The following is a 24,292-nucleotide window of genomic DNA, read 5'->3' as shown; positions in this document are numbered from 1 at the left end:
TTATTTTTATGCTTACTTTTATTTTAATTATTTTTTAATTTATTTTTTTGTTTTTTTAAAATGTCTTTATTGGGGGATTAATGTTTTACATTCGACAGTAAATATAATAGTTTGTATGTGCATAACATTCCTCAGTTTTCCACATAACAATACAACCCCCACTAAGTCCTCTGTCAATCTTTTTGGACCTGTACTCTCCCCCCCCCCCCCCTCACCTCAGAGTCTTTTACTCTGGTGCAATACACCAACTCCAGTTGAGGTTCTACTTGTGTTTTCTCTTCTGATTTTGTTTTTCAACTTCTGCCTGAGCGTGAGATCATCCCATACTCATCCTTCTGGCAAAAAAACTTTCATACCTGAGGCTCTGAGGTCCCAGGATCAATCTGTAGCACTACTATAAACCAGAGCTGAGCAATGCTCTGGTCTGTCTTTTTGCTTCTCTCTCTCTCATTAAAACAAAACAAAATAAAAATAATAAAATTTCAAAAAGTCAAAATAACTCTGAAGCAAAGAGTCGACTTGGAAGACCCATCTGACCTGGTTTTAAAACTTACTTTAAGGCTACAGTTATTAAGACATTTGGATATTGGCAAAAGAACAAGTGTATACGTCAGTGGACAGGACTATGAAATCTGAAAATGAAGCCCATGTAGGTGCTTATTGATTTGCACCAAAGGTGCCAAACAATTCAATTTAAATAAATAATCTTTTCTTTTTATGTATTTTTCATTGAACTATAATTGACATGTAACATTATTTTCATTTTAGGTATATAGCATTACTCAACATTAGTATATATTATGAGATGATCATCACAAATTTTACCAGAAAGAACAGGCTATAAAATGATTAAAATAGCCTTTTAGATGATCAACATAATTTCTCAAGTGATTCAGGACCAGTTGGACCTTCATACACAAAAACAAAAAAAAATTGCTCCTGTATCTTGTACTATATGCCAAAGTTAACTACAAAAAGAATAGAGAATTTTATTTTATTTTATTTTGTTTTATTTTATTTTACCAGAGCACTGCTCAGCTCTGGCTTATGGTGGTGCACGGGATTGAACCTGGGACCTTGTAGCCTCAGGCTTGAGAGTCTGTTTGCCTAACCATTAGGCTATCTGCCCCCACCTGAGAAGTTTATTTATTTATTTTTAAAATATTTATTTACTTATTTATTCCCTTTTTGTTGCCCTTGTTGTTTTGTTGTTGTAGTTGCCCTTGTTGTTATTGTTGTCTGTCTTCGTTGTTGAATAGGACAGAGAGAAATGGAGAGAGGAGGGGGGGGGAGACAGAGAGGGGGAGAGAAAGATAGACACCTGCAGACCTGCTTCACCGCCTATGAAGCGACTTCCCCTGCAGGTGGGGAACCGGGGGCTCAAACCCGGATCCTTATGCTGGTCCTTGCGCTTTGCACCACATGCACTTAACCCGCTGTGCTGCTGCCCGACTCCCTATTTATTTATTTTTACCAGTGCACTTTTTAGCTCTAGTTTATGGTGGTGTGTGTGTGTGTGTGTGTGTGTGTGTGTGTGGCAGGGGGGCGGGGATTGAATCTGGGACTTTGGAGCTTTAGGCATGAAAGTCACTGTATTTAACCATTGTACTTACCAACTTTCAATAAAGTATATAAAATGTTGATTAAAAATCATTATGCTATCTACCCATGCCCAGAATAGAGAGATTTAAAATGTAAAACTATCATACTTGTAAAAGAAGACAGGAAGAATATCCTTGTGACCTTTTTTTTTTAAAAAAAAATTATTCCCTTTTGTTGCCCTTATTGTTTTATTGTTGTAGGATAGGACAGAGAGAAATGGAGAGAAGAAGGGAAGACAGAGAAGGGGAGAGAAAGATAGACACCTGCAGACCTGCTTCACTATCTGTGAAGCGACTCCCCTGCAGGTGGGGAGCCGGGGGCTTGAACCCGGATCCTTATGCCGGTCCTTGCGCTTTGCACCACCTGCACTTAACCCACTGTGCTACTGCCCAACTCCCTCCTTGTGACCTTTGTTTTGGCAATGATCTGACAATGAAAGCACAGTCTATTGGAAACTGACAAAATGAATTTAAAGAATTAAATGAAAAGACAGCCCATAGTATTGGAAAAGATAACTTCTAGGGCACCAAAGTAAAAATCTCTGGGTGGAGGGTGAGGGTGGCTGCTCAGCTTCACTAGGGAGGTGGTGGGGAGGTGGTGGTGGGGGGGATGGAATGGGACAGTCTTTTGGTGGTGGGAATGGTGTTTATGTACACTCCTATTAACTTGCAGTCATATAACTCACTATTCAATAAACTTGAGAAGGGAAAATTGATTGAATGTATCAAACATTTTAATGCACAGACCATAGGCTGAGTCCTTGAAATGTTGACTCTCCTAAAAGCTTAGACCAGGGAAAACAGAAGCAACCGGTCGCGTTAGTTTATAAGATCATCTTTATCTTTGGCATTATTTTTTCTTTAAAATTTCTTTATTGGGCAATTACTGTTTTACATTTGACAGTAAATACCATAGTTTGTACATGCATAACATTTCCCAGTTTTCCATATAACAATACAACCCCCATTAGGTCCTCTGTCATCCTTTTTGGACCTGTATTCTCCCTGCCACCCATCCCAGAGTCTTTTATTTTGATGCAATACGCCTTTTGGCATTATCTTTATAAGATACATACATATATCTATCTATATGTATATGTATATGTATATGTATATGTATATGTATATGTATATGTATATGTATATGTATATCTATATCTATATCTATATCTATATCTATATCTATCTATCTCTATATATATCATCAAAGGACAAGTTATGGTGAGGTCGTGTATGATACAGCAAATCCTAACAATGGGATTTTCAAAGTTAACCCAATTGCCAAATAATTTGATTACAGCAATAACTATCTATTGCCTTCTTTAACTCTAAGACAGCAGGAACTTCCCACTTCCTCTATAAAGTCCAAATTTCCCCCAGTCCTAGAATTTCTAGGTTGGGGCTCACTTTCCTGCATGCTTCTCTCAATTCATACCAACTGATACTGCATCTTCTGATCCCAACCTACTCAATGCAGTGAGTACCACCTTGGCATGCTTCACTTCAGACTGTGTCCAGAGATATCAGGCGTGGAATGTCAGCCCTTCAGCATTACTACGCAGCCACCAGGTTCCAGATGCTACCATGATGCCAACCGGACTTCCCTGGGCAGACGACTCCACCAATGTGTCCTGAAGCTCTGCTTCCCCAGAGTGCGGTCCCATGAGGGAGAGAGAGAGACAGGCTGGGAGTATGGATCGACCTGTCAACGCCCATATTCAGTGGGGAAGCAATTATAGAAGCCAGACCTCTCACCTTCTGCACCCCATAATGACTTTGGGTCCATACTCCCAGAGGGTTAAAGAATAGAAAACCTGGGAGTCTGGCAGTAGCACAGCGGGTTAAGCGCACATGGCAAGCGCACGTGGCGCAAAGCACGAGGACCTAAGGATCCCGGTTCCAGCCCCTGGCTCCCCATCTGCAGGGGAGTCGCTTTACAGGCGGTGAAGCAGGTCTGCAGGTGTCTGTCTTTCTCTCCCCCTCTCTGTCTTCCCCTCCTCTCTCCATTTCTCTCTGTCCTATCCAGCAACGACAATAAAACAAGGGCAACAAAAGGGAATAAATAAATAAATATAAAAAAAAAGAATAGAAAAGCTATCAGGGGAGGGGATGGAATACGGAGATCTGGTGATGGGAACTGTGTGGAGTTGTACCCCTCTTATCCTATGGTCTTGTCAGTATTTCCATTTTATAAATAAATAAGCAAATAAATAAACAAATAGGATACCTTCAAAGCAGAACTATGATAAAGAGCTTGTATTTAGAATACACACAACACGGGAGTTATCACAGCGGGTTAAGTACACATGGTGCAAAGTGCAAGGACTGGCATAATGATCTTGGTTCAAGCCCCCGGCTCCCCACCTACAGGAGAGTCTCTTCACGGGCAGTGAAGCAGGTCTGCAGGTGTCTATCTTTCTCTCCCCCTCTCTGTCTTCCCCTGCTCTCTCCATTTTTTTTAAATTTATTTTTTATTTAAGAAAGGATAAATTAACAAAACCATAGGGTAGGAGGGGTACAACTCCACAAAATTCCCACCACCCAATCTCCATATCCCATCCCCTCCCCTGATAGCTTTCCCATTCTCTATCCCTCTGGGAGCATGGACCCAGGGTCGTTGTGGGTTGCAGAAGGTGGAAGGTCTGGCTTCTGTAATTGCTTCCCCGCTGAACATGGACGTTGACTGGTCAGTCCATACTCCCAATCTGCCTCTCTCTTTCCCTAGTAGGGTGGGTCTCTGGGGAAACGGAGCTCCAGGACACATTGGTGGGGTCTTCAATCCAGGGAAGCCTGGCCAGCATCCTGATGGCATCTGGAACCTGGTGGCTGAAAAGAGAGTTAACATACAAAGCCAAACAAATTGTTGAGCAATCATGGACCCAAAGGTTGGAATAGTGGAGAGGAAGTGTTAGGGGGGTACTCACTGCAAACTCTAGTGTACGCTTTCAGGTATATATTTTGCAGTAGTTTATGGATACGTGTGAACATATGCTCTCTCTCACAGAACCTGGTCTATAGCTAGGTTTTGGGACTTTGTTAGAAAATGAACCACCTGGGATGGAATTAGAGAATACTATGAAAGGAAAGGTCTCACCCGAGTAATGAAGCTGAAGGGTTGTCGTTCCACACCTGAAGTCTCTGGACACAGTCTGAGCTGAAGCATGTTGAGGTGGCAATTGTTGCGTTGATTAGGCTGTGATCAGCAGATGCAGTATTATTTGATATGGATTGGGAGAGGCATGCGGGAAAGTGCGCTCTAAGGTTCCAGGACTGGGTGAAATATAGGCTCTATAGTGGAGATGTGAGGTTCCTGCTGTCTTAGGGTTCAAAAAGACAATGGATAGTTAATGTTATCATCACGTTATTTGGTAATTGGGTTAACTTTGAAAAGTCCTTTTGTCAGGGTTTGCTGTATAGTACCCAGTATCTTGTATATAGCTGTGCCATGCTCTCTCCATTTCTCTCTGTCCTATCCAACAACAATAACTACAACAATAAAACAACAAGAGCAACAAAAGGGAATAAATAATTAAATAAAAATTTTAAATATTTATTTATTTTCCCTTTTATTGCCTTTGTTGTTTTTTATTGTTGTTGTAGTTATTATTGATGTTGTCGTTGTTAGGACAGAGAGAAATGGAGAGAGGAGGGGAAGACACAGAGTAGGATAGAAAGATAGACACCTACAGACCTGCTTCACCGCCTGTTAATCAACTCCCCTGGAGGTAGGGATCCAGGGGCTTGAACTGGGATCCTTACGCTGGTCCTTGTGCTTTGGGCCACGTGTGCTTAACCCATAAATAAATATATTTTTTAAAAAAATAATGCACACAACACTCTTTTTTTTTCTTTTAATATCTTTATTTATTGGATAGAGACAGCCAGAAATTGAGAGGGAAGGGGGAGATAGAGAGAGAGAGGGACAGAGACACCTGCAGCACTGTTTTACCGCTCCTGAAGCTTCCCCCTTGCAGGTAGGGACCAGGGACTTAAACCCAGGTCCTTCCACACTGTAATGTGTGTGCTCAACCTGGTGGGCTACCACCCAGCCCTTTTTTTTTCCAAAAATTTTATCAGTGATTTCATAGTGGTTTATAAGATTATAGGATATAGTTCCACACCACATTCACAACCAAAGTTCCCACAAAGTCTTAGTGACAGTTTGGCTATTTTTCCTGCTTCGTTCCTTCTCTTCCCACCCCCCCAAGTAGAAATGTTTCAAGTCTCTAAATTCTTTTTTTTTTTTAAGAAATAAACTTGTTTATTTATTTATTTTCCCTTTTGTTGCCCTTGTTGTTTTTCATTGTTGTTGTAGTTATTATCGTCGTTATTGACGTCATTGTTGTTGGATAGGACAGAGAGAAATGGAGAGAGGAGGGGACAACAGAGGGGGAGAGAAAGACACCAGCAGACCTGCTTCACCGCCTGTGAAGTGACTCCCCAGCAGGTGGGGAGCCGGGGCTCAAACCAGGATCCTTCCATAGGTTCTTGAGCTTCGCACCAGGTGCGTTTAACCCGCTGTGCTACTGCCTGACTTCAATTCTCTAAATTCTACATATGAGTGAAACTATTGGTAGGTGCCTTTTACCTAACTTCACTGTGTATAATCACCTTCAGTTCCTTCTATTTTGTCTTGAAGGACACAATATCATCTTTTAAAATTCCAGAATAGTATTCCATGGAGTATATGTCCCATGGCATTTTAAGACATTGTTTGATTTGTGATTAATAGTGGTTTACAAGACTGTAAGATTATAGTTCCACACTGCACCCACCACCAAAGTTCTGGGCCACACTTCCTCAACCAGTAACCACCATAGTTCTCACAAAGCCTTAGAGACTATTTGCTTTTTTTTTTTTTTTGCAAGTTCATGTATTTTCAGTTCTCTAGATTTCACATGAGTAAACAATACAGTAGTTATCTTTCATGTCTTTCTTTACTTATTTCAATAAGCATAATCACCTCCAGTTCCAGTCACTTTGTCTCAAAGGACACATCATCTTTTTTATTGCAGAGTAATAGTCCATGGAACATATAACCCATAACTCCTTTAGCCAGCTGTCTGTCTATGGGAATTTAGGTTGCTTCCACATTCAGGCTGTTGTGAATAATGCAGTTTCACAAAACACTCAAAATTCAACAATACACAGATGAACAACTCAATATAGATGAAAGCTTTGGCCACTTCACCAGAAGACTCTGTCTGAGTGCCAGAGAAGCGCAGATGAATGCTGCTTTGTGTTGTAGGATCAGATTGGTCTCTCACAAAGGGGTTGGATAGGCTTTTCCCAAGATGTGCAGAGCAGGCCTTTGCCAATATGTGTCACTTAGGAATGTAGAGCTAAGGTTAATTGATGTCCAATGGACCTCTGGAGATATCGTGACTTTAAGAAGCATTACTTAACGGATGCTGATTACTCAGATCTAGGGACAACTCCAGAAATAAGCTATTTTTTTCAATCAGCTAAAACTATCCTAAAGCCGAGCAAACATCAAGAGGCAATGCTTTGACATTTGAAGTCACTTTCTCATCATGGGAGATTGCCTCCTCTCTCTGATACCCAAGACACTCCTCTTAAAGATTTTTTGTGTATATATACACACACACACAAATGCACACACACTCACACACACAGAGAGAGATAGAGCGAGACAGAGAGAGAGAGAGAGAGAGACAGAGAGAGAGAGACAGAGAGAGAGGTGGGCCAGAGCACTATTCTTGTACCTGTGACACTAGAGATGGGAGCAGGAGCCCCAGGAATGCAACTCTGCTGCTCCACCAGCTTAGCTGTTGTCTTGGCCAACACCTGTTTGTCCCACTGGCTTTAGAATTTGCTGTCATGCAGATTCTCCATGGTGTGTTACTAAGTTTAGTCTTTTTCTCCTCCTACTTTGTCAGATGTTGATTTGTGTGTCCAGCTTCAGAATGACCCAGAGAGTAAAGGGAACATTCTCATACACTTGGCAATGACAATTGTAAATGAACTGCCACCATACACTGATTACAGTTCTTAGTTTTTTTATATATTTGTTTATTATTTAGATTGCCACCAGGGCTATTGCTGGGGCTCCATGGCTGTATGATGAATCCATTGCTCCTGACGGCCATTATCTTATTTATTTATTCCTTTTTGTTGTCCTTGATGTTTTATTGTTGTAGTTATTATTGTTGTTGTTATTGGTGTCGTCATTGTTGGATAGGACAGAGAGAAATGGAGAGAGGAGGGGAAGACAGAGGGGGAGAGAAAGATAGAGACCTGCAGACCTGCTTCACCACATGTGAAACAACTCCCCTACATGTGGGGAGCCGGGGGCTCGAACTGGGATCATTATGCGCTGGTCCTTCTACTTTGCGCCACCTGCGCTTAACCCCTGAGCTACCACCCGGCTCCCAACAGCCATTATCTTTCTTTTTCTTTTATTATTAGTGATTTAATATTGATTTATAAGATTATACGATAATAGGGCTGTAATTCTTTTTTTTATTATTGTTGTAGTTTTTATTGTTATTGATGTCATTGTTGTTGGATAGGACAGAGAGAAATGGAGAGAGGAGGGTAAGACAGAGAGGGAGGGAAAAAAACAGACACCCGCAGACCTGCTTCACCGCCTGTGATGCGACTCCCCTGCAGGTGGGGAGCCGGGGGCTCGAACCGGGATCCTTATGCTGGTCCTTGGGCTTCGCATGACATGAGCTTAATCCGCCGCACTACCGCCCGACTCCCTAATAGGACTGTAAATCTACACCACTCCCACCACCAAAGTTCTGTGCTCCCCAGATGATAACCATCACAGTTTAGTAATCTTTGCTTGAGTTTAATAGCTAACATGAAAGTGAGCGAGATACACCACGAAATGATGAGGTGGCAGTCATTTAATTTTCTTCCCTTTCTTCTTCTTCTTTTCTCCTTATCCTCTTTCCCTTTCCTTCCCCTTCCTCTTCCTTCTCTTCGTTTGATAGAGACAGAGAGAAATGAAGGGGGGTAGGTGAGGCAGGCGGTGGTGCACCTGGTTAAGTGCACACATTACAGTGCACAAGGACCTGGGTTCAAGCCCCTGGTCCCCACCTGCAGGAGGAAAGCTTCACAAGCAGTGAAGCAAGGCTGCAGGTGTCTCTCTGTCTCTGTCCCTCTCCATTTCCCCCTCCCCTCTCAACTTCTCTGTTTCTATCAAATACTATACAAATAAAAATATTTTAAAAAGTGGTCTGGGAGGCGTCGCTTTGGACTCTCAGGCATGAGGTCCCGAGTTTGATTCCTGGCGGCACATGTGCTGGAGTGATGTCTGGGTCTTTCTCTCTCCTCCTATCTTCCTCATGAATGAATAGAATATATATATATATATATATATATATATATATATATATATATATATATATTTAAAAAAAAAAGAAAAGAAAAGAGGGAAATAGAGACACCTGCAGCACTGTTCCACTGCCACATGAAATTTTTCCCTGCAAGTGGGTTCCAAAGGCTTGAACTCCAGTCCTTACACATGGTAACATGTACACTTAAGTTGAGTCTGCCACTGCTGGGTCCCTACACTGACTTACAAATAATTATTGGGGGTGGGAGTATAGCATAGTGGTTATGCAAAGAGACTTTCATGCCTGAAGCTCTCATGTCCCAGGTTCAATCCCCCCACACCTCCATAAGCTGGAGCTGAGCAGTGCTCTGGTAAAAATAAATAAATAAATAATAAACCTTACAAATGTTTATTGGACTGTTGTGATAGCATAATGGCTTAATGCAAAAGACTTTATCCTTGAGGCCCCAGAGGTCCCAGGTTCAATCCCTGGCATCACCATAGACCCTAACATTTCTGTAAACCATAACATGTCATGTAATGAAATTCCAATTATTAATATTATTATTTAAAAAATATTTCTTTTCTTTATTATTGGATAGAGACAGAAAAATTGAGAGGGGAAGGGGAGATAGAGAGGGAAAGAGACAGAGAGACACCTGCAGCCATGCTTCACCCCTCATGAAGCTTTCCCCCTGCTGGTGGGAACCAGGGTCCTTGTGCAGTGTAATGTATGCACTTAACGAGGTGAGCCACCATCTGGCCCCTAATGTTAACATTATTTAATGTAAAATCTGTAACAGTAATAATGATATAGATTTTAATATTTAATGATTCAATACTAATATGATGTTAAAATGTCTAATATTTCACACTAGTTTTCCAACATTGTGTTTTATATTCTGAGTATATATACTTTTCTCCTATCTCCAAGGCTACAGGAGGCTGGTGATGGATGTTGTAAAAACAACAACAAAAAATTAACTAAAAATTTTATTTATTTATGAGAGAGAATGGAAGAGAGAACCAGAGTATTTCTTTTTTTTATGGTATAAAAAATAATAACTTCTCATGTGTTATCTGGCACCAAAGTATTTCTTTGCCACATAAGGTGCTAGGAATTAAATTTAGGACCTCATGCTTTAGAGCCCAACACTTTGTGGGCTACACCCCCTCCCAGGCTGCGAGTATTCAGTACTTTAATTATGGAGGTGGCCACAGATTGTTTAATCAGATGAAGGGAGTTCCCTTTTATTCCTGGTTTGCTAAGACTTGTTTCAGAGGAGCTGGGTGGTGGCACAACTGGGAAAGCACGTGAGTTAATTTGTGTGAGGATCTGGGTTTGAGTCCCCCCGGTTCAAGCTTCACAAGTGGTGGAACAGGCTGCAGACGTCTCTCTTCTCTCTCTCCCCCTTCCCCCCTCCACGCCAGGAGGAGCACAGCTCTGTTCTATGGTGGTGTGAGGGATTGAATCTGGGACTTTGGAGCTTCAGGCATGACAGTCTCTATCGTTCCATTTCTGTCTCTATCACATGTACACACATGCAAACACACACAAACAGCTAAAGATAATAAAAACAAAAACTGGGACTGGGGAGACAGCATAATGGTTATGCAAAGGCCTTTCAAGCCTGAGGCTCTGAGGTCCCAGGTTCAATCCCCAGCACCACCATAAGCCAGAGCTGAGTAATGTTCTGGTAAATAAATAAATAAATAAATAAATACCAAGTATTTATTTTAGTTAGAATGAATGGATGTTGAATTTTCTCAAATGTTTTAGCTGTGTGTAAACACATTTTTGTTTGATTTTTCTAGGCTGCTTTCCTAGTGATAAGCCAATCTGTGTTTCTGATGTAAATGTGGCTTTTTAATTAAGCACTATCCTTTTTTATGCTGAAGTCACACAAAAATCTGTGCATGATGTCTATAGCCATGCAACTTATTATTGTTATTTTTAATAATGCAATAGATTTATTCAATTACTGTGCACCTACCATTGAGGTATTGTTGAAGGTGCTGGAGACACAGTATGGAATACAACTTACAAGGTCATTGACTTTCAGAGGGTTTCTATTCTGTGGTGGGGGTGGAGGTGGGGATTGAACCTTGGATAGAGCATTGGGCTAGTGAGCATGGGGTCTTGAGTTCAGTCCCTGGTACTGAATGTGACAGAGTGATACTCTGGTTTTTTCTCCCAAATAAACAAATATATATATATTTAAAAAAAAGTTTTTTTTTAATTCTAGTTGAGGAGACATAAAATTAGCAATTGCATAAATATCAGGTAGGTGTATGAACTTATTAGAGTCCTGAGGCACTTTATTTATTTATTGCCACCAGGGCTATTGTTGGGAACCGGTACCTACACAATGAATCCACTGCTGCTGATGGCCATTTTCAAATTTTTATTTTGTAGGACAGAGAGAAATTGAGTGGGGAGAGAGTGAGTGAGTGAGTGAGTGAGTGACAGAGAGAGAGAGAGAGAGGGAGAGAGAGATTCCTGCAGCTCTGCTTTACCACTCATGAAACTTCCCACCTGCAGGTGGGGAGTGAGGTTTGAATCTGGGTCCTTGTACATAGTAATGTGTATGCTCTCAACTGGGTGCCAGCCCCATGCCCCAGACACTTAAAATCTACAATTGTCTCAAACTGCAAGCAACTCAAAGATTTTGAAAACCATTGTATGTACTTGTAATAAAATTATGATTTTAAAGTTATCTAATATCAACTCTGCCAGTTCCTCTTCTTCTTCTTCTTCTTCCTCTTCTTCTTCTTCTTCTTCTCCTTCTCCTTCTCCTTCTCCTTCTCCTTCTCCTTCTCCTTCTCCTTCTCCTTCTCCTTCTCCTTCTCCTTCTCCTTCTCCTTCTCCTTCTCCTTCTCCTTCTCCTTCTTCTTCTTCTTCTTCTTCTTCTTCTTCTTCTTCTTCTTCTAGCGTTTGCCCTTCTTCTGTAGCCAGTACTTTGCCAGTAATAATTATATAAACTATTTAATTTAATTTAATTTAATTTTTTTAACCAGTGCACTGCTCAGCTCTGACTTATGGTGGTACGGGGGATTGAACCTGGGACTTGATGGAGCCTCAGGCTTGAGAGCCTGTTTGCATAACCATTATGCTATCTACCACCACCTCAATAATTATATAAACTATAATATTGAATGATTAAATATTAATATGATGTTAAGTATGCCTAATATGTAACACTAATATTTTAACATTTGCTTTATAGTTTGAATATATATTCAACTGAATATATACATGATTTTCTCCCAGACCAGGCAAGGCTGAGGGTGACGGAGAATGTGGTGCAGAATGGAAGCCCCCACTCCCACATGATCCTCATCTTCAGTCTTGTGTCCTGGTATCACTCACACCTCCCGTGTCTGAGCCTCACGTTCTTCTTCGCTTAGGTACAGGTCTGGTTATAAACTTAAGCTACATGCACCAGACGGATTGAGGAGTGTGTACTCTTTATTTTCTGGTAGAGCTTATTTGCAGGATAGGAAGTACTATATTTCTTTTATAAATGATTTCTATATTGATTTAATGAGAGGGAGAGACACCAGGGCACTGCTCCATCAAGGATTGAACCCAAGGCCTCACACAGGTCCAGCATGCCCTCCTCTGTTGCCCACGTCACCTCCCCAACACTGTATTTCTTTTTTTAAAAAAATGTATTATCTTTATTTATTGGGTAGAGACAGCCAGAAATTGAGAGGGGTGGGTGAGATAGAGAGGGAGAGAGAAAGAGAGACACCTGCAGCACTGTTTCACCACTTGTGAAGCTTTCCCCCTGAAGGTGGGGACTGGGAACTTGAACCTGGGTCCTTGTACATTATGACATGTGTGCTTAACTAGGTGTGCCACCACTCGGCCCCCACACTGTATTTCTTATATTTCTTATTCAAACATGTAGTAGAACTTTTTTGTGATATCAGCTGGACCCAAGGGTTACCTTTTTTTTTTCTTTCTCTAATTAAATTCTTACAATGGTTATAGAACCACTTAATTTCTTTCCTTCCTTCCTTCCTCCCTTCCTTCCTTCCTTCCTTCCCCTCTCTCTTTCTTTCTTTCTTTCTTTCTTTCTTTCTTTCTTTCTTTCTTTCTTTCTTTCTTTCCTGCTAGTGTTATCTCTGGGGCTCAGTGCCTGTCTGCACTATGAATCTATTGCTCCTGGAGGCCATTTTCTCCATTTTGTTGTTGGATAGGAAAGAGTAAAATAGAGAGAGGAGGGGAAGACAGAGAGGGGGAGAGAAAAATAGACACCTGCAGATCTGCTTCACTGCCTATGAACTGACACCCCCCCACAGGTAGGGAGCCAGGGACTTGAACTGGGATCCATATGCAGGTCCTTGTGCTTTGTGTCATGTGCGCTTAACCTGCTGTGCTACTGCCTGGCTTCCCACTTAATTTTTTTAAATATTTATTTTTGATAGAGAAAATTGAGATGGAAAGGGGAGGGAGGGAGAGAGGGAGAGAGGGAGGGAGAGAGAGAATGAGAAAGGGAGAATGAGACAGATAGAGAGGAAGAGAGAGACACCTGCAGCACTGCTCCACTGCTGTGAGCTTCCACCATGCGAGTGGGGTCTGGGATCTTGAACCTGGGTTCATGTTCATCATAACGTGTGCTTATTAGGTGCTCCACAGCCTGGCTCAGTACTATGAGATTTTTCTTTTTTCTTTTTCTTTTTTTTTTTTTTTTTTTACCAGAGCACTGTTCAGCTCTAGTTTATGGTGGTGAGGGGAATTGAATCTGGGACTTTGGAGCCTCAGGAATGAGCAAGTCTCTTTACATAACCATTATGCTATCTACTCCCACCCCAATTTTTCTTTTTTAAAATAAAAAAAAATTATCTTTATTTATTGGATAGAGATAGCCAGAAATTGAGAGGGAAGTAGGTGATAGAAAAGGAAAGAGGAACAACAATAATAGCAGCAACAACAACAACAACAACAACGGGGAAAATGGCTGCCAGGAGCAATGGGTTCCTAGTGCTGCCACCAGGTTCCAGATGTTACCATGATGCCAAACAGACTTCCCCGGGCAGACGATTCCACCAATGTGTCCTGGAGCCCTGCTTCCCCAGAGCCCCACCCCATTATAGAAAGAAGAGAGGCAGGCTGGGAGTATGGATCGAACTGCCAACACCCATGTTCAGTGGGGAAGCAGTTACAGAAGCCAGACCTCCTTGAGGATTTATTGTTCTGCTTCATCTGTCTCTTCATGCCTGTTCACTCCCTTCTTCCCTGGTCAGTCCTGACCAGTTTTGTGTTTTTCCAGGCGGCCCCTAGAATCCTGTCTTAAGGTAGCTTTTCTACCATGTTGCAACCTTGAGGTTCAGGTCGATCTGGTAGAAGCAGAAGCAGCCTCCCTGGACCCTTTGTCGTGGCTTCAGCACCACCCTCCCTCAGCCCCCAACTCAGAAGCCAGCATGGTTTATTTATTTATGCATTTATTTTTTTATTTTTCCCCTTTTGTTGTCCTTGTTGTTTATCATTGTTGTTGTTATTGCTATTGTTTTTGTTGGATAGGACAGAGAGAAATGGAGAGAGGAGGGGAAGACAGAGACAGGGAGAGAAAGACAGACACCTGCAGACCTGCTTCACTGCCTGTGAAGTGACTCCCCTGCAGGTGGGGAGCCAGGAGCTCGAACCAGGATTCTGATGCCGGTCTGTGCGTTTTCCACCACCCACACTTAACCTGCTGCGCCACCACCCAGATCCCTATTTATTTATTTATTATAGAGACACACACAGAGAGAATATATATATATATATAGCACTGAAATTTCCTTAAGTGGGGTGGGGGCTCAGCTTGAATCTGGGTTGCTTAGATGGCAAGGCAGTGTACTATCCAAGTAAGCTATTTTACATTTGATGCCTGGCTCCCCCCTCCAATATTATTTTATTTTTTAATGGGGGGGGGAATAGAGTGTGAACATGTGAGCGAGCGCACTGCTCAGCTCTGGCTTCTGGTGGTTCTGGGAATTGAACCTGGGACCTCAGAGCCTCAGGCCTGAGATCTTGCAGAACTACAACTCTAGCTCCCCAATCCATACCTGCTTCCCTCTCCTCTCTTGCCTCCTCATAAGTCTGTATACTGCCCCCGTGGACTCAGGCCCCAACCCCACAGAGCACCAGAGTCTAGACTTCCTGCCACCCTTACCCCTGGTACCCCCTAGCCCACAGGCCTCAGTGGCCTCCACCCTTACATCCTGCTTCTCATTTCTGGGAGGTGATCCTATTTGGGGGGCACCTCCTTTAGATTGCATCCTATCCTACCTGGGCCCCACAGCTGCTTTGGTGGCTAACCCCTTTGGCTAGCTGTTTGGACCCTGGAGCCTGTCTCACCTCCCTGTGGACACTGAAGCCTTTTGGAACCTTTTTTTTGAAAAGCAGAGTAGCTTTTTTGGGGGGTGGTGGATGTGTCCCCTAGTCCCTCTGGTTTCAGATGTGGCTGTGGGCTTCCAGGCCTCATCTTCATCCCCTCCCCATGACCCTCTCTCTTCCAGCACCCCCTCTTCTCAGACAGGCAACAGAATCCAGAGAGGGTGAGGCTGAGTGGTCACCCAGGCTTTTCTGGGCCTGCCTGTATACCCCAAGGGTGGCCCTCTTCTACCTAGGACTGCCCCTCTACCCTCCCCCCCAGGGAGCCAGGCAGCCTTCTACTCATGTTCCCAACACCTGTCCTTTGCCCCAGTGACATCTGGTGCCCTGTGGGCACCATGCTGGCCTCATTAGTCACTACAGGCCTAGGTGCCACTGTGCCTGCAGGTCAAAGGACAGGCGCTTGGCCTCCTGTGTCCCCCACCCCCCACATCTGGCCCCAGTGGCCACTCTGGCCCAGGAGGCTGCTGGCCTGGCTGCTGTGCTCCCTTCACAGGGAAGGAAGGCAGCCTCTGCTTGGAATGTGGGGGCCCAGGAGGTCTCCCTGCGAGGTCCAGTGTGACTTCCTGTTTGAAGATCCTCTAAGTTTATGGAATTTTAGAAGCGTTCTGTTAATAAAGGCAGGGGCAACCTTTGACCCCCCTCTCCCCTCTCGCATCCTGTCACAGGAAGCCACCCTTTCTGCCCCGCTGACCAGAGGGGCAAGAAAACATCCCTGGGAGGGAGGTCTGGCCTTCTCACTCCATTCTCTTGTGGAAAGTTCTTTGCCCTTTTTTTGGGAGGGAGTGCGGAAGGAAGAGTTCTGCTGTGTCCCCAGGGGGTGGGGTGTCCCTTCTCTCAGAAGTACCTCTTATGGAGGTGGGGACACACGGGTGTGGGTAAGGTGCCCAGGAATACCTGCTTGGCAGGTCACCCAGTTTCCACCCAGCCCCGCAGGTGGGCGAGGCCATGCATTTCAGAGTTTTATTTACCTTGAACTACTCAGCCAAGCAGACACATTATTTAGGGACTAGAATAAAAAGCCATTCACTTTACTTCAATTGACCATTTAGTTCAATTTGTGTGTTGCTGCAGGTAATTACTCCAGTAATGGGTGCTGATTGGAGCGGGGCCTGGCTCTGTATTAATACCGCGTGCCGAGGCAGCTAATTACCCCGCTGTTGCCATGGCGACCTGCAGGGACGCGAAGTGCACGGCACGCTGGAAACATCCAGCCAGCACGGCGCTTTGAATGAAATCTTTGTGTTCTCCTAGAGCTGAAAGTGCATTTCACATAAAATAATCATGAATAAAATGAGATCATCTGAGCTGGAGTTGCCAGGAAGCTGATTAACCAAGCTGCAGAAAGGCGACTTTGCCCGACTGGAGAATTAGAGCCTCCCAAACGGTGTTGGGGTTGCCAGGCAACCCTGCGGATGACATCACTCACCCAGCTCTGCCACGATGTCATCTCTACATATTTATAGCGCCTCTGCACAGAGACCAAGAGATCATTTGCGGGGAGGTGGGGACTGGTGGCAGGCGGTGGGGGGGTGTGCAGGAAGAATTTGGGGGGGCCCTTCCCATATGTGGCTCTGATTCCTTATTTCACCAGGTCTCACTCCTGGGTGTGTATTAAAAAGTCCGTGGCCCAGTGCATCTGGCTGCCTGTTAGGTGGAGGTGACTGACTTCCTGGATGTGAATGTATATGTGAGGGGACCTGGGTGCCTCCCAGAGTTTGGGGGTGCAGAGAGGGGTGTGTCCCCACCCAGGGGATCTACTCCTGCTTTGGCCTAGCACCACATCAGGGAGGCATAACCAGGCAGGAGAGGTGCCCCAGCACCTGAGAAAGGGAACTGGTGGTATCCCCAGGTTCCACAGCTGCTCAGAGCCAAGCTGGTGGCACAGAAGCCAGCCACACATACATTCACAGCCCCCAGAGCCCTAGGGAGGAGCCTTCCTGAGCTTGCAGAGTCCCAGCCCATGCTGGGGCTGAGGGAGACCCTGGAGAGGGCATCAAGGGGTTAAGGGTTTCTGACCACAGATTAGGTCTGGGCTTCATCCTGAACTATTGGGAAGTTGAGGGTATTCAGCCAGCTCAGACCCTCCCCCCCAAAGCCAGCTTTCTCTGCCTGTGGGTGTAGGAGTTGGGGGGTGGGTGGAGGACTGAGAAGAAATGCATCCAGCCTGCAGATTTGGTGTCAGGGCAGTGGAGAAAGCTGCTCTGTACCACTACACCTGCAACCATGCCTCTGTGTCTCTCCTTTCAGATTCCTTTCCACTCCCACTAAAGTGAGGAGTCACTCTTCTCTCTGCTGCCCTGCCTGTTCCTTTCTGGGAGCTTGGGGCTTAAGGTTCCTTGCCCAGACTCACCCCTTACATGCTGTCCTCCAGGATGGCCCTGCCTTATGGTCCAGACTCCTGTATGTCCACTGACTGACCTGACAGCCTAACTAGCCAACAAAATCTATGTGTCTCCCAGAAACGCATCTTCCCAGGTTGTGATGTCCTTGTTCTCCACAATAGACATGAGCCCTTCCATCCAGCCATGGAGTCCACTCATGCTTGAGGGTCTTGCGTCTGTGGTCACCTTGTCTGGAGGGCCTCCCTGGAGTCCTCTGAATTTACAACCATCTTTGTGAGCCCTTGGCTCAGGAGTCCATCCTTGGGGGGTTACTCTGTCTCCCATCCTGCTCAGTCCTATTTGTGACGTCTCTCTTACTCAGGGAAGCCATACTTTTTTATTTTTAATCAGAACCCTGCTCAGCTCTGGCTTATTGTGGTGCGGGGGATTGAACCTGGGACTTTGGAGCCTCAGGCATGAGAGTCACTTTGCATAACCATTATGGAAGTCACACTTTCCATGTGTGCTCCTGAGCCAATAGGTTCCCTCCCTGCTGGGGTATTCCACCCCCCCAGCTGTTGTCTACTCCCCTGTTTGTGGGCTCCATCCCAGCACCTCAAAGCAAGCCCACCCTCTGGAGCCCTACAGGACTGCTCACATCTGGGTTACATGTGGATTTGTTGGAAGAATAACAAAAGTGAGGGCCAAGGTTTTGGACACTGGCACTACATGGGTGTATACAAGAGCATCTGGGGAAGCTCCATGGATGGCCGAGTGGTGCTCTCTCTTCTACCTCTCCTCCCTCCCACCTACTTGTCTCTCATTACCTATTTGATATACAAAGAATAAAAATAGTGGCCCAGGAGCAATGGAATCATGCGTCTGTTTCTCTTAAAAAAGAGAGAAACAGAAGAACAATAGTAGGAGGTGATGTGGTGACAGGTGAGACCTTCAGCACAGATGCAGAGAAGGGGAACCCAGGGCCAATTGTCTGGTTAAGCAGGACAAAGGTCTTTGACTCCCTCCCCAGCCTCAGTGCCAAACCCAGTGACTCACCAAAAGCTGTCACTCAGTCAGAGGGTGTTTATGATTTTTGGTGGTGTAGAGGTGCAGGGACACAGCTGTCCCTAGGTGCTCAGGCAATGTGACTTGGTGCCAGGCAGGGCTGTCTGGAGAGTGTGCTCAGTACTAGGGTGCTGGTTTGGAGTAGGGAGAAAACTCTGAGCTTGAGTGTTGGGGGGCCTGAGTGGGGCACCAGGGCTCAGGCTGACTGCTCTCCCTCTACACCCCTCAAGGAACATCAGTGTCCTCAATGTTGAGGATTGAGGGACTGAAGGCCAGGTTGCTCTAAGGGACCAGCTGACCTTGAGTGACTAAGGCTGGCTTTCTGGGCCTGGAGCTGAGTGGTTGGATTTCACTCTGGGTTCTTTGGAAGGAGATACCTCTGAAAGCGGGGTTTCTGGGTGGGGGGCAGGTTAGGATGTCACTCTGCCTGTGGGGTCCAGGATGATCTAGGGGACCTCGGAAGTGGATAGAAGAGCCTACTGGCCCTGCAGATCAGGCTGGGGAGCTCTGAGTATGTGGGCAGGCTGACTCAGCTACAAGCCTCACTACCCTGTCCCTGTACAGGCATCCTCATTGGAGGGGACACCGAGCCTCCACCTTGCAGGACCTGCTGTCATATTGGCCAAGCAGTGTACTATCCAAGTGAGCTATTTCACTGTCCCCTGAGGTCACATTGGTGGGCAGCCTGCTGAGGTCAAAGGAAGGGACATAGGGCAGAACTGAAGGAAGATTCCAGGTGGTCGCATCTCAAAGATGCCATGGATGCTCCCTGCCCCTGACTATCTCTGCCTCCTATTCTCTTCCTCTCCTCCAGGAAGTTCAAGTGAGCAGGGCTGCATCCAGGCCTTGAATCTCTCAGCCCTCAGACCAGTCTGTGTCCAGAAGGCCTGCTATTCATTTGGGGGTTCCTGCAGAGTGACCCACTTCTGCAGCAACTGGGGCTGGCTTTGGGGGCCCAGGGCTGAGTGGCTGGATTTAATCCTGGGTTCTGTGGAGGGGAGATCTCCTTGAAAGTGGAGCCTCTAGGTGGGAATCAGATTAGGATATCACTCAGCCATCAGAGCTTGACTGCTGCCTTCATCTCTGAGATCCCATGAAATGGAGTGTCTAGGCCTCCGCAGAGCAGCACACACCCCTGGTGTGGAGAATCACTCTTCAAACTTCAGTCCTTGTTTGCCACACTCGGCAGAAGGAATTGTCACCAGAGTCTAGTCTGGCCTCTGGGAACTGGTGGCGGGGAGTCTGATCACAGGGGTGGGGTAGGGTCTCATGGGTAGCATGCCAGAGTCCCGGCTATGTGCCACTGTGGTGCATCCTGGCACGATCCTTTGGAGTTTTCCTCACTGATTTTGTCACTATGCACATTTTATGTGTAACATTCACGGCCCAAAATGCTCTTTAAGTGTCAAAACAGACCCAGCAGGCACTGACTCTCCACTTTACTTTGTCTGCAGCTCTAGTGCCCTGGCCAGCTCCCTCAAAGATGCTTGGGTAATTATTTAGCAAGGAAAGGTTTGGCACCCCATGGGTTGTAAGCAGGGCAAAGATCTTGGCACCCCTCTCAGAGGCCTGCAAGTTCTGGGGGGCTGAGCACTGATAGGCATTCTCAGGATCTTTCTCTGCGGTGTCTCTGCTGCCTGTTCTAGGGTCCTGGGTCACTGTTTTTTCTGCCACAGACCCACCCCACCATGTGGGCAAGCTGTGGTCAGCCAGGCCATGGGCCTATGGGGCCTCCCTTGGCAGGAGCTGTTGGCATCAAGGGCATGCTAGGAGGAGAGGAGTCCTGCTCCCAGCCATCAGTGGGCCTGGGAGACTCTGGGGGAGTGATGGGACACTGCTTTGGTGACCAGAGGCTCAGCAAAATTTGGAGCAGAGGGCCCAGGCAAGCCCCCTTCTGCTTTAGGGAGAGGCCTGGGGTGGCTGGGTTTCAAGGGAGGTGGGGAAGGGGAGAGGCACTCAGGAAGTGGGGTAGAAAGAGGTCCCAGGGGGGTGGGGGTAGATAGCATAAAGGTTATGCAAAGAGACTCTCATGCTTGAGGCTCCCACCCAGGTTCAATCCCCTACACTACCATCAGCCAGAGCTGGTCAGTGCTCTGGTAAATGAGTCGGGGTGGGGGGGTGGAGAGAGAAATATCCTAGGTGAGTAGGCTTTGATCAGGAGGGTACCTGGGGGACAATGGGGTACTCAGGATGGCAGTGAGCCCAGGCTGGAGTGTGAGCTGTATTTACAGTGTCCTTAAGAGGGAAGAATGTGGGAGTCGGGCAGTAGCGCAGTGGGTTAAGTGCATGTGGTGCAAGGACCTGCATAAGGATCCTGGCTTGAGCCCCGGCTCCCCACCTGCAGGGGAGTCGCTTCACAAGCAGTGACACAGGTCTGCAGGTGTCTCTCTCCCTCTCCCTCTCCCTCTCCCTCTCCCTCTCCCTCTCCCTCTCTCCCCCCCTCTCTCTCATCTGCTCTCTCCATTTCTCCCTGTCCTGTCCAACAACGATAGCAATAATAACTCCAACAATAAAACAACAAGGGCAACAAAAGGAAATAAGTAAATAAATAGATATTTAAAAGAACACTTTAAAAATTTAAAAGAGGGAAGAATGTTCTGGTTGAGGAAGGAGGAGTGATCAATCCTGCTCTCCCATGGGTGGGCTCCCCTCTCCTGATTTCCCAGGGGTCTGTGTGGAGGACTAAGGCCACTGGGTAGCAGTGTCCCCAGCTCCCAGTTCATAGTCCCGTGCCCTCCAGGTTCCTTCCCCTCAGCTCTCTGGCCCCAGCCCTCTGTCTTCCAACCCCCTGCCCCCCAGCTCCCTGTCCCCAGCCCCTTGCCCTCTAGCCCCACAGCTCACTGCCAACACACCTGCCCTCCAGGTCCCCTGGCCCCTAGCACCCCATCCACTGGCTCCTGAGATGGTCAGCTTGACTGGATGAGGGTCCATCCCAGCAGAGGGGCCCACTAGTCTCCATCAGTTGCTGCTGGCACGTGGCAGGGACTGTCAAGGACAAGCTGTTCTGGAACAAACAAACAGTTGGGTGGATGCTGCCAAAACCCTGTGTTAATCTGCTGAGTGGATGCAGCGGTGGCCAAGACCCACTTTATAAATCACATCTACACTCGGTGGGGATGATTAAAAGTCCCACAGGGCATGGAGCTGCCTTGGTTGGGCCTGAGTGGCTGGTGTCCTTGGAGAGGTCTTGGACATGCCCTGGGGAGTCAGGAGGGTGCTGGGGGGGTTCTCCCATGGCTGCTGACACAATTGTGCTCCAGTGCTCGGGGCACCAGTGCCAGGAGGTATCGGAGCCAGACCTGTGCCCCAGCTCTGACTCCTGTGGTTGTGACCTTGTGACCTCACCTGCTAGGGAGCTGTTCCTCCTAATTTGTGAGTGGGGAGACTCTCTGACTCAGGAGTGTTCCTGGCACCTCTTGGAGAAGGAGCAGTGTCTCAGGCAGACCATGGAGCCCTGAGTGAATGGGTCACCCCCCACGTGGCTCCAGAGAGAGCTCAGTCTGTGTGTGGCTCACTTGGTGCAGGAGAGAAGCCACCGGCAGGTGACAGTGCTGGGCTGGCATCTGAGGTGGGGCTTGAACCTGCCATGCCTTCTTGTAGAAGTGAGAGGTGGGCTGAGGGGGAATGATGGGAGAGATCTATCAGGGCCATGGACGGAAGTGGGATGTATAGGGTGGTAGACCTGGAAGGTTCTGTAACTGCCAGGGTGCCAACTGAGCCTTTTCTACCTCTGTGTCCCTGTGAGGAGAAAGGGATTAGTGTTCTTTGACTTTCTAGAAAAGAGCAGGTAGCAACAGTGAGTGTAGGAGGTGGGAGGTGTCAGGCCTTAGGACCACTATGAGGGCCAAGGGCTTGGGTTCAGGAGCTGTGAGACCCAGGAAGGGGGAGCCCTGGAACTCTCTGTGCCTCTGTGTTCTGCTTGGAACAGCAGGGATGGTGACAAATGGGTTCTGCCTCCCAAGGCTCCCCAAAGAGTGGCACTAACAGAGGCCGTCACCCCAGGTTCCGTGTTGTTCTCTTTGCCCTCAAAGTGAGAAGAGTGGGGCTGGGGTTGCATTTGGAGCAGGTGAAGGGAGTAAGAGCATCCTTCTCCCTGAGTCTTAGCAGACACTGGGGAGGACAGACAGTAGGACAGAGTTGAAAGAAGGAGCCAAGATCAAGATTTCTGGTGCATTTCCTGCAGGTCATCCATTAACCCCATTTATAGAGGCTGGTTTGCAGCTGGAGGGAGGAGTTCCAACAGAGAACTTAGTATGGGAGAGAACTCAGCTCAGGGAAACTGGAGTCCTGGATTGGCTGGGGCATTCATCCTAGATGCCTCCCCCTATACCTCTCCCTCACCAAGTCCCATGTCCAAAGACACACACACACACACACACACACGCACGCACGCACGCACGCACGCACACACACACACATGCACACACACACGCGCACACACGCACACACACGCACACACACGCACACACACACGCGCACACGCACACACACACGCGTGCGCGTGCGCACACACACACGCACACACACACGCACACACACACACGCACACATACACACGCACACACACGCACACGCACACGCACGCACACACACACGCACACGCACACACACACGCACACACGCACACGCACACACACACGCACACACACACGCACGCACACACACGCACGCACACACACACACACACACACACGCACACACAATCTTTCTATCTCTCCTTCCTTCCTTCCTCCCTCCCTCCTCCCCCCTTTTTTTGGCCAAGGTTTTCAATGGGGCTTTGTAGTTTCATTCTACCACTACTCTCTCTCTTCTCCTGCCCTCCCTTCCTCACTCCCTCCCTCTCTCTCTCTCTCCCTGTTTCTCAGATAAAGGGTATGAGAAAGAGTGAAGGAGAGTGGCCACAGCACTACTTTACCACTCCTGAAGCTTCTCCTTTGCATGGTGTGCCCATGTGGAGGCCAGGGACTCAAACCTGGGTCCTCAAGCATAGTGAGGTGAATATTCTAGCTGGTGAGCTGAATCTCCCCACCCCCAACCCCCTTCTCCACCCCTAGGATCTCCATTTCCTGAAGCTCTGCTCCATGCTACCATGCTTGTCTGCACTCTGGGGCAGACTGGAGAGTTCAGGGAGCTCCTCACTCCCAGTTCAGCCAGAAGGGAGGGTGGTGGCCACTCCACTTGCAGGCATCTCTTTGACTCTTATTCCCCTCAATTCCTTGCAGGGCAGAGCAGAGCCGGTCAGTGGTGGTGGCTGGTCTGGTCGGCTTGAGGCTGCTGCTTTTCTCTGTGTGTGCTGTGGGTGAGTGGTGACCTCCTGGGTCTTTCCTGCACTAATGCCCCAATCCCTAGCTTTCTGCCATCCCCCCCCCCCCAAGAGGGGCTAGAGGACCCGACCTCCCCAGCACTGGGGCCTGCCCTTGAAGCTGGCAGTTGAGTTCCATGCTGGTCTATGTAAGTCCTAAATGGGGAGTTTGGGAGGAGTTTTGCCCAGGGAAGCTGTCAGTTAAGCAGTGGGTGCTCTGGGGGTGTGAGGGGGACAAGGTGTTGGCTATTGTCCCCAGCACAAGGGTCTGTACCCTGGCACTGGGCAGCTTGCTTTTTCTTTGCTTCA

At 46.9% G+C, this 24,292-nt stretch overlaps 2 long non-coding RNA genes across 2 annotated transcripts in view; one reads left to right on the top strand and one right to left on the bottom strand.

Moving 5' to 3' along the window:
- The window catches only part of LOC132540858 (uncharacterized), a 43,978-nt gene extending 27,379 nt beyond the window's left edge, over window positions 1-16,599 (top strand). The window contains exon 2 of the long non-coding RNA XR_009551982.1: window positions 16,367-16,599. This is a non-coding gene — a long non-coding RNA (uncharacterized LOC132540858). The remainder of the gene's footprint in view (window positions 1-16,366) is intronic.
- Window positions 4,144-24,292, bottom strand: part of LOC132540859 (uncharacterized) — a 234,429-nt gene continuing 214,280 nt past the window's right edge. The window contains exon 3 of the long non-coding RNA XR_009551983.1: window positions 4,144-4,427. This is a non-coding gene — a long non-coding RNA (uncharacterized LOC132540859). The remainder of the gene's footprint in view (window positions 4,428-24,292) is intronic.

This window comes from Erinaceus europaeus, chromosome 10 (genome assembly GCF_950295315.1).
Source record: "Erinaceus europaeus chromosome 10, mEriEur2.1, whole genome shotgun sequence".
NCBI classification, from domain to species: Eukaryota; Metazoa; Chordata; class Mammalia; order Eulipotyphla; family Erinaceidae; genus Erinaceus; species Erinaceus europaeus.
This window is presented reverse-complemented; position numbering and strand designations above follow the sequence as displayed.